A 10999-nucleotide genomic window follows, 5' to 3' on the forward strand; every position below is an offset into this window, starting at 1 on the left:
CTGACTTTACTATCCAAACAAATTCACTTGGCTAGCAGAGAATTTGGAATCTAGATTTTACTGGCAGCCAGTAGATTTGTAATCAAATTCAAAATAAGCAGGATATTGGTTTGAGAAAAATAAGGACAAAATAATTTGCTCATGACTCTGTACAATTTGTGCCTTTGTATCTTCTGAAGTGAAGGTGTTTTCGTTTGTTTTTAAGGAAACCTATGATAACCCTGCTATGCTGTTCTGTTGTGGGAAAAGTGGGAAAATTTAGTTATTGCAATACTTCTGTAGACAGCAAGAAATCAGACAGTACAGAGAAAAAAAAAGATTTTGAATGTACGTTAATTTAGAAGTACTGTTGTTATGGACACATTAATTTAAATACTTTCCACAATTCAATTGATTTCTGTGTTGAATGTAGATCTTAATAAATCATGTAGGTTACTGTAGTCCATTAAATGAGATCTAGAATGTAGCCAACTTAATGTTCTCACAGGAACATTGGATGGAATCTTGGCCCCTTGAAGCCAATGGGAGTTGTGCCACTGGCTTCAGCAGCTCCAGGTTTTTCACATCAGTTTTGAATATGCGTGACTAGTGTGCCTGATTTTCAACCTTAATGTTTGGTTTTGCACTTACATTGGGAAAGAACATTTTAAATCCTATCAGGAAGGAAGCCAATGCATGTTCTTAAACCTTTGGTATTATTTCCTTTGGAAGAACTAGACAGAGAATAATATATTTTTTCTTTATCTGATGGCAACATGCTGTACTGAAATGAAAAGCATCAACCTGAATTCAATTTTATGTTTTATATGTGTGTGTGCTTACGTGTGTGTCTGTGTGTATACTACTGATATTATTTCATATCAAATTCAAATACAATTAAATGTGGGAGACGATCACAATAAGATTTTTTCGTGTCAACCTTTGCCCATTAGAAATTGAAGGTTGGTAAAAAGCCTCCCACTTTTTCAGTTCATAATTGGTAAGTGTCTGGAAATTCACTGCAGATGGTATATACCCTATTCTCCTCTCATTTGCCCTGTTCTGTCTTCATCAATTTAGGTCGTAGTAAATCCTGATTATCCAGCTGTGAAAGCAGGAGCAGGACCAGTATTTTTGGCAACTGGCTCTCATTCCATAGACAAATACTCAGCACGAAGGAGCAGTTTGTGGCCCTAATATAATCTGCTTGAGGTTTGCCACTTACTTCACAGGAATCAGGATGTCACCAAAAAGTGGGGTTCTTCCACAGTTAGCTCTATGTTTGCCTGTGCTGACTGACTGATAAAATAGCACAGAGAAACACAGAAAATCAAAAAAGCCATCACTTGCCAATTATAAAGCAATCTGATGTACTTAGTGTTTGCAACTTTTGCAGAAGTAGGTTTTGATTATGTGATTTTTTACTACTACTGCAACTTCTGTTAGGGAAGAATAGTGAAATCTATGCCTAGCACACCAGAGGCAAAGTCCTGATATAACAAAATAGAACAGCAGATTTAATTTCCATTTTGTGTGAGAGATATTTAGTATCTTTGCTAAGCTGTAATATGGCACTATGCTGAAATCCATAAATGCATAACTTCCCTAAACTGCAAATTTATTTATACTGAACTTGCTAGGTTTCCATAAAATTGCACTAGAAGCTTTGTGGCACCAGAACTCTACATAAATGCAATTTGCAGGTTTGTCACTTTTTCAGCTATATTTTCCATCCTTCTCATCTTTGTGTTATGGAGAGATACTGACTTTGTGGAGTCACTGCAGAAAGTTATAAATGATGTATGAAATGAGAAATCTTTGCTCAGAGCACAGAACTTAATCTATGCTATTTGCTGTGAAAGTCAGCTCAACTGCAAGGAGAAAAGCCCACCAAATCCAGAAGCTACAGGCTAAGAAAACCAAAGCCCACTCTAAGTATTTTTTTCACTTACTTTGTACCTAGGATAAGTAAGGGCATGGTATTGTAGGCTACAGAAGGGCATGAGAAGGGCAGGCGTTCAGAGCATAGCTCTGAGCAGGGATACCTCTGCACAGGCTGTGGAGTGAGGAAAAGGGAAAGCAAGACCGTCTGCTGCTGAGGGAGAAACTTCTGTGCCTGCACTCAGACGTGAAGGGGTGATACAGGGGCAGCGACTGAGCTGCAGAAGAGAGAACCGGCTTAATTCAGTACCATACATGCACACTTTCTTCCAGTCAGATAATTTTCTTGTTGACTCCAATGGGAGCAGAACTGCACTTTGACATAGCAGCTATTTTCATTATGTAAGTCTATTCCTGCTGCCTCCTGTGGCACTGCTTTGTCTCGTGTCAGAAAACCTGATCATGGGAGGACGTCATTGCAGGGCCACTAATAAACAATTTTATAAAAAAAAAACCCTAAGATTTCCCAAGTGCTTAAAGCTGCTTTATCTCCCAAATTAAGTAATGGGCACTGTCCTTTTGTCAGACTGCTGGCCAGCAGAACCTACCTTAACTCATGCCACCTTGGGCTAGGGCTGACAAAGCAGCATGTGCGTAAGCCACAGCAATTACTGTCATCCTGTAGGATCTAGTCTCTTGGAAAAATAGGTGCTGGAAGAAGGAAAAATACTCCTGGAAAGATTCAGTGATTTCCCTTTCCTCCTGCACTGTAGATTTTTTTTTGACTCCTACATAAAAAGTCTGCATTTTTGAATTTAGGCCAGAGAAGTTTCTGTTGGTCAGGCAAATCTATCTACAGAAGAAGGTACTTACTGTGGGAGAATGTTTTTTGTATTTGTCACCTAAAGCACTGTTTTCCAAGAAAACTACTTCTGCAGAAAGGTAAATTAGCCCTATCTATGAATAGGAAGAATCAGTTGCTGCACAATACCTAGGACAAGCAGTGTGCAAATAACTGATTCCTAAGAAACAAGCATCTCTGCCGAACAGTTGTAATGGAGAATGCAATATACAGGTAACAGCAAGCCTTGGCTTACTATTTGTTTCCCTTGCCCTTTCTACCCAAGAGCGGACTTACTGTCCATTGTGATTAGATGCTAAGGACAGCAAGGGAAACCTGGGAAAACGGCTCTTGTAATCCCAGGGTCATACCCAGGCAAGAAAACAGAGCAGTGATCTAATGGTCTGAGGCAGAAATGGTCAAATTCTAATTCTGACTTTGGTAATTAATCCTTCTGTGAAGTCTTCTCTGCTAGTGTCCCCAGTACTTACCTCCTTACCTCACAGGGCAAGCTGAATATTAATTGTAATTGTTCTTGCTTATTAGCAACCAAATAAAACAGTGAAAGTTGCATGAGGAATATCAGCAGCAACTTGCCTGGAGCCATCTGGTGAGCTTCCTATCCTCTTCACCATCAGCTCTGGCTTTGGCATCTGCTTGGACCCTCTTTGGGGAGGCAGGGATGGTTGTCTGTGGCTGTAGGCTTCATCTTGTAGACACTATGCATCATGGTGCAGGACCGAGTCCTGGAGAATGAAGTGTTTAAATGTACGCACAGGGTCAACTTGAGAAGAGCAGAATTTATTTGCAGGACAGCTGGCCTGCAGTTGGCCTGCAGCACACAGAGCTGCTGCTTATATCCTACGTAAAATAGATGACTTGGCTCTTGGCAAGTGCCACAGGTATTGCTAAAGAGGTGTTTCTTAGCTCATCCATCTCTTGCAAGGTGCAAAGTAACTGTGGCAGTTATATAAAGAGTTTGGGGAAAAAATAGAGAGACACATGAGTAATGGGGTAGTAAAACTCAGTTCAGTTACTTGGCGCTTGCAAACTCACAGCCACGTCCTGCAGCCTTAACTTGGGAAAAAAACATCCGGAAAATCAAAGGGAGTTTTAGCTTATAGAGACTCTTGCCTGGGCTGCCAGCTTTTACTGGGGATAGGTGTTAAGCAGTGAAGTTCCGTTTCTTTGCTTATGTGGATTGTGACTAGGGGCAAATATCTCCTCTTGGTGTCATAACTGATACAAAATTAATCAGAAACTTAATTTAACAGCCAGATTAATCTGTCACGTTGTGAACAGCTTATGAAATGCTGAGAAAAACTATAATCAACTGCTAAAGCACAACTTGGGGAACTGAAAGGGTTTATAAATAATCACTGCAATAAACTGTTCCCTGTAGTGAGGCACTCTCTTCTTATGTCTAGTATGTCCCTTTTGGCTTACCCACTGCATTGCCAAGCATGAATTATGGTCAAATAAATTTAGGATGAATATGACAATCCTAACTAAGTTTCCAAAAATGTGGAGGACATGATCCTGTGAGAGAGCAAGTGTGATATATTCAATTCTGCGAGAATACTCTGATTTCAGCAGTAGTTCAGTAGAGAATTTCTCAGAATAAATATATTGACAACATCACTCTCTTAATAAGTACATATATATTCTGTTTAGAATACTATGTATCATTATGCAAATATAATGAAGAATAATCATCGTAGAACTGAATTTGCTTCCTTCTTATTTTTTTAAATAGTTTACACTGCAGTTAATGCAATCACATTTTAAATTGTATCGGTTGTATCAGGTCTGGGGAAAATCCAGCTTCAGGCAAGCACAGTGTTACATAATCTTGTTCTTTAAGTTTACTGACTCTTCCAGTTACTTAGAATCTTAGCCCAATCTTGATTTCATTTCCAATGTGATATCGTTCATGTCTCATTACAACCACAACATTAGCACCAGTTCTATGTTTTACTTTGTTATCTCTTTCTCATGTTTGTCCTCAGATATTTTTCCAGCTAGTTAGCTCTCCAGTCACTTGTTTGCTAAGAGTGGACTCTTTTAGCCCCTATTGTAAAATTTTAACAGATGATGAAAGACAGGATGTAACTGTGCCTTGGAAGAAGTAGAAAAAAACCCGTCAGTAAGACCTAGAATGGGGAAGGAAGTGAAGCCAGAGGAGCAGGCCTATGGCAAGGCCTTTCTTAAACAGCACCAGCGGAGCTGCCGGAGGGAGGGTGCAGAGGCTGGAGCTGCAGCCGCATCAGTCCCCTCTCGCTACTCACACTGCATCGGCACTAAAGCAGAGTAAAAACCTGACAGCCGCATGGGGAGGAGAAGGATGACCAAACCAAAACAACTAAGCCCGATCAGAAGACATAAAAAAGGCGCAAGGAGGAGCTCCCTAGGCAGGAAGAAAATGAAGCTTTAGGGAGAGAAAGAGAAAGGAATGCGAGTAGGGCAAGATGCCAGCCGCAGGCAGAAAAAGAACTCATTGCAGTGTCTGCAAAAAAGAGCAGTGCAATCTCCCCAAAGAACCAGCATTCAAACAGCGCTCTGGGCTTCCTTGGCGTGGTCAGAGGGACACTTCCTGATGGGTGAACGGTCACTGCTGAGATGAAAACGCCGGTTCCCTCAAGACTGCCCGTGGTTGCTTGCAGCCTGTTTGTGTTCTTCGGGGGAGTGCTGAATGCATTCTCCATTCCGGTCTTCTTTCAGCATTGCTTCTGAGCTTTACCTCCTAGACTTTTCTTGACCTCCTACGTACTTTGCCTTACACTCTGGTTTCTTAACTAATCTTATTTATTGATGTATCTCTTTTTTTTGAGAATAGGGTCTGTATGCTTTTTATAGCTGTGCACACCAATCTTACATTTCATAGTGCGTACTGCATTAACAGTTGTTAACTTTAGATGCCGCTGTCTGTTTGGCAAATTACAATAATTTTTTTCTTGATTCGTTCTAATAGCCAGAGTGATTAAAATATGGAGGTAAAATGTGTCCCAAGTTTCAGTGCAAGGCAGATATATACATGCTGTGGATAAAGACCAATAATGTTTCCAGTGTTTGCTTGGACTTTTCTTTTTACATTAGAAAAATTTGATTTCAAGCACAGGAAGGGAACTGATTGCCATAAAAGCACAGAAGTATTTAGAGTATGTTCCTCTTATAAATAAAGCTGTTTTGTCAAATAATGTAAGGCATGGCATGTTGCATTGTTCTGTTCCTTTCATAATCTATGATGCCATACAGCCTTAAAAAAATAAGACTATTAAATGGATTTCAGCAAGATAATTGGCATTCACACATATATTGATTAAATAAATGAAAAAAACATGCACAGTTCTGTCAATCTTTGCATATGTGTAAGATTACAGTGGTGATGATTCTATGTCAGCAAAAAAAAGTCTATAGGAATTTCTAATGAAGCCAAAGCCAGTTCATTAATATACATATGTTTGAAATTGCAGCCCTAACAATTGAGTTCCCTGCACTGAACACTATAATATATATTGTCATGAGCTATATGCCCTCAGATCATTTCTGTGAATTACAAGAAAATTATGGACTGGAGAACATTTTATTATTGTGCGTTTCATCCAGAAATACAGCCTTTCACTGATGAAAATTGAAAACAGTGAAAATTAAAATGTAAATGCATTTATCAAAAGAAGAAGAAAAAACTGAACCCTGGGCTTTAACTGCTTTAGGATTTTACTCCTTCAAAAAGCAATTTTGCTATCTACATCTCAAAAGCATAAGTAGTCAGACTCTGCAATATCCATTTGGATTCTTACTAACAAGTGAGTGGCTGTTTGTTGCTGGGGGTCCAAAGGTTTGTTTTTGTAAGACAGCACTGAAAACTGTCGAGGGAGACGGGGGGAAGAGAGAGAGAGACAGGCAGACAGAGAGAGAGAGAGATTATTATTTTGTGTTTCTCTTCTTCCCATTCCATTAAACATGTTCTTAGTGTTTTTTACAGATCAGTTCTACACTAGATAGGATGTGAATTACTTGTGTCTTTGTAGGGAAAAAAGAAACGACAGAAAAGAAGCAATATACAAAATAAGCTTATTTACAATGAAATCTAGCATTTAATAAACTGAATAAAATGCCTATTTTAAGTTCATCGCTGATGGTTTATTTTTTCCCCTTAGCTTCAGGAAAAAGAATATTGCTTTTTAGTTGGCATCCTGACTTGACTGATGAGATGTTAACAGTTCCTAAGAAGAGGAAAATCCGTATGCCAAAGCTGATTGTGGGCTCAATTTCCTCCAGAGGAAGAGTGTTGGATGAAGCATGGAAACAGGTAAGCTATGCAGCAAACTGAAACAACATGTGTCACTAGTGCCATTCAGTTGTACAAAGGAACTAGAGGTTGATTGTATTATCTGAATAGAGACTGTGCCCATTTGTGCAGTCTTTAATATATACACAGTCAGACTAGCTGACTCCTTGTAGCTAAAATCCATCCAAATCTTCGGCAAGTGACACAGGTAGAGAATAGATATATTGTTTGTATAGCATTTCCAGCATTCTTATAATCTTTTTCTGTCTTTCTTAATATTTGAAAAATACTTTTTCCTGATGGAGATTTTCCGAATTTATCCATGCTAGAATATAGTGCTAGGCCCTCCGGGTTCATGTGGCAAAACGTGCCTCTCAGCTTGGCGTGGTAACAGGACTTCCTGATGAAGCGCCCACCCTTGTGCAAATACCAAAGATGTACTGGAGGAAAGATGGTCCCTACTCTTTCTTCCTTTCCCCTTTGCTGTCCTACACAGATCAGTGGTGGCTCTCACTACGTACCTGGCTGCAAGTGTTGTAGGAAATGGTCAAGGAGGGGCTTTGTGAGCTGTGCTGTCTCTTCCAGGCCTTCTGTTCCTTCTAGTCTGACACCCAGGTCCTCCTGCGGCAGAAGACAAGGAAGAGGATTGGGTGATTACTCAGACCGATGCTACAAGGACCATGTTCCTGGTTATAACCTCTGAGTGATACTATGACACAGGTAATACCTCCATGTGATTAGACAGGAAATCCTGTGCTGGACAATTTTTATAACTTTAGAGACACTTTGATCAGCCCCTTATAATAGTTGTTTTTATCCGTTGACTTCCACAGGCTTAAATTATCCTCCATCACTGCTGTGAAGAAGGCCAGATGCTGATTTTGATTTACCCTCCCGCTATAATGTGGTGAAAAGGGGAAGCTGGCCTTGGATGAAGAGAAGGTGGCCTTGGATGGGGAATGGTATTGAACAGAGTGAATTCATTTATGTTTCTCCAGCTTCCTCCTCAGTGTCCTTGAGTAAGTCATTAACATAGGCCCACTAATTTCAGATGCCACTTTATTTCCTGTACTTAGCTTGGAAGTATTCAAACTGGGCATCCAAAATAGAGTAGGCTTTTTGAAGCTTTGGTTTCACCTAGCTGGAAGGTAATTTTCCTTTCTCCTTGGTGTAGTTAAATAAGATTGAAATTCTAAAGTAATGAACATAAGAAAAAGACACAGCATTATACAAAGCAGAATGGCTATCATAGAGAAATTGCCACTGCCCAAAATTTATTGCCATTTAGGATATCAAATACTGAAATGGCTGAGAATTTTCTGGGTTAATATGTGAAAGAAAATATCTCCTCAACTGAGCAGGTTTCTAAATTAATAGCTATTTATGTTAAAAATGTTCATGGCTTTTTTTCAGAATGAAAGCAGAAAATTTAGTTTCATTTTCTTTCTTTAAAATAATTTATTCAAAATTATTGTGACTTTTTTGTAGAAAAAATCCTTATCATTAATTCTATTTGCATACCTAATATTTCTTTTTACTTTGAAAGGATAATGACTTCAATACTTCAGATGTTTCAGATTGTGGAATATCTGGAGCTATCAAAACATACAATAAATACAGCAGTCACAATCAGAAACATTTTGCTTTAGCATTTAAGCAATTATTTCTATAAAATCATTGATATTCTTAGGATTTAACAGGCATGCTTGGCAAATTTATTTACATCTTCCCAATGTTTTATGCATTTTCTGTTCCAGCTTCATCTTTGCTATTTCTGTTCCCCTTTCTTGAACTTATGATTAATATTTTTTTAGACAGCAAAACAATACATTTTAGATCAACAGTTACACAAAGTCATAGCATTTTTGAGAAATAAAATAAGTCAATAAAATATCAGTATTCACATTTTCTCCCTATGCAAGTGAGCTTGTAGGCAAAAGCAATGCTCAGACTAAAATAATAACTGCCCAAGCAGGAAAGAAAAATGGGGCAAGAAATAGGTGTTTACAGAAAATTTCAGTTACTACCTGGATACAAATGATAAACAGGACAAAAGAACTAATGGCATGGATTTAATGGTTCAAGTTTCTCTTCTGCAGTTCATCTCTTCATTAATGGCCCATGAAAACTGAAGACCAGGAGATTTGGACCAAAGAACTGACAAAGACTAAACCAAGCATTACCTCTTGAAAGATTGTATCACTGATGCTTTAAATTAAAACTTTATTGCCATTGTAAAATATCTGAGTTACCCAGGGAAAATAAAATACAGGATTTACAGAAAGTGGTCATTTTTTCAGTTAAAAAAGAAATGTCCTTCCTGCTTAGGAGTTGTGTGAAGTGGAGTCATCTGTAGGCCTTCCTCAGCTTCTGTGGCCAAAGACTCTTCAATCGTTTTCATTCACATCTATTTTCTTGTTTCTTTTGTAACACATGAAGCAAGCTTTGAGTCACATCCTAGGTCCCTACTCTAACAGTATAGAGCTAGAACCATTTTTCTAGGGAATTAAGACAATCTTTTTCCAACTTGTCTAGGACAAAGATGATGTTCCTCCTGCATCCTACATATAACATCCTTGCCATGGGAAAAGTACCCTCTGCCTCAGACAGATCCCAGCTACATTTTTTTTGCATCTGAAATGCAAATATCTTGCAATTCAAATATCAGCATGAGTCTCAGTGGTTTTGGCCAGTGGTTTTTAAATGGTAACTTAAACAAGTAATGAGTGGCTTAGTGAATAGGAATATTAATGGTTTGGTGTTTGGGAATGGGAGGACCCAAGCAGGTATCCATAGACAGAATCAACTGCCCATTCAACAACCAAATATACAAAATACATTACAGAAGGAAACAGTTTAATGAAGAAAGATTCTGAAGCTTGGACCTCCATGTGACCCATGACCTACGATAATACAGCTCCAACTTTGAAGTGTTCGTGTGCAAGGGAAATGCCTTAATAAATTCCAGATGCTATGGCACAACTTAGCTCCAAAGAACTACTTTAGCTGAATAAAATTGCCTGCCCTGGCACAAAACCGCAAGACCTACTGTTTCTGAATAACAGCAGTACTTTTAGCAAAGAAATTTGTTTACCTGTAATATCCAGGCARCTTGAGAAACAGCCAATTCTCTGCTGATAGCGAGGAATCTTCATTCCTTCTACTACTTCTACATACCTCTTCTACTAGGGTGGTTTCCAGGACACAGTGTAAGGGACTCATCCAAAAAAGACATAGGTGTCAAAGATGGAATATAGTCCCAGTTAAGGTGCATATATATTGAAAACCTTAATTTTGAAGTTCTTTACTCAGCCCTGATTTACTCAGGGATGGACTTAAACTCCATTCTGATAGTATACTTCATTTTACTTTACAGTGAAAACTGGATCACTTGTTCAGAATCTTAGAGACTTCACGTCAGTTTCCTGCCCTTCTGGAGATGATTCAACCCCAAATCTCCTGTTTTTCTCACAGAAGAGAGGCCCAGACATTATGATATAGGCAACAGGAGACAGAGTGGAGTAAGAGGAGGCAGAGAGCATCTATTCTCACTACAAATGGAGCTGTTCCACTGTGCAAAAACTTCTTAAAAAATTCAATAGATCAAAGGATGACCGAGAGGAAATATAGTCATACATAGTGTATAATCTAGTACTTTGTGCCTTCCCCTGGCAGAAGGACATCTGCATACCATCCCTGTTCCTGCACCTACCTACATGCTTTTCTATGAAAAAATTATTGGACAAAATAATAAAAAAAAATCTAGACTTATATTATTTGTTTTCACTTTCTGTTTAATTGGATTGTCTGTAATCTATCTGTGTAGGAGGAGCCCTTATCAGAAGTATGAAGCTTTTCTTGCTGAATGGAAAGATGGAAATGTTCTCAGAAAGTTGTTGTATCAGTTGCATGAGCTAGGTTCCAAACTGACCCGATAATCCCACAAAACAAAAAGCTGCTTATAAAATAGATCTCAATTGCACAGAAAGCAAAAATTCAAAAGCAGT

General features: G+C 38.7%; 1 long non-coding RNA gene across 2 annotated transcripts in view; it reads left to right on the forward strand.

Annotated features, from left to right (window-relative positions):
• LOC146596227 (uncharacterized) overlaps positions 1-10763 on the forward strand; it is a 31250-nt gene extending 20487 nt beyond the window's left edge. The window contains exons 3-5 of one of the 2 annotated variants that reach the window (XR_014895782.1): positions 6862-7013; positions 7826-8011; positions 10369-10763. This is a non-coding gene — a long non-coding RNA (uncharacterized LOC146596227). Of the gene's footprint in view, positions 1-6861; positions 7014-7825; positions 8012-9091; positions 9261-10368 lie in introns of those variants that run through there. The other variant, XR_014895783.1, reaches the window with a different exon arrangement.
• The last annotated feature ends 236 nt before the right edge of the window (positions 10764-10999 follow it).

Source organism: Rhea americana, unplaced genomic scaffold, assembly GCF_003343005.1.
Source record: "Rhea americana isolate MKP2758 unplaced genomic scaffold, rheAme1 scaffold_205, whole genome shotgun sequence".
NCBI classification, from domain to species: Eukaryota; Metazoa; Chordata; class Aves; order Rheiformes; family Rheidae; genus Rhea; species Rhea americana.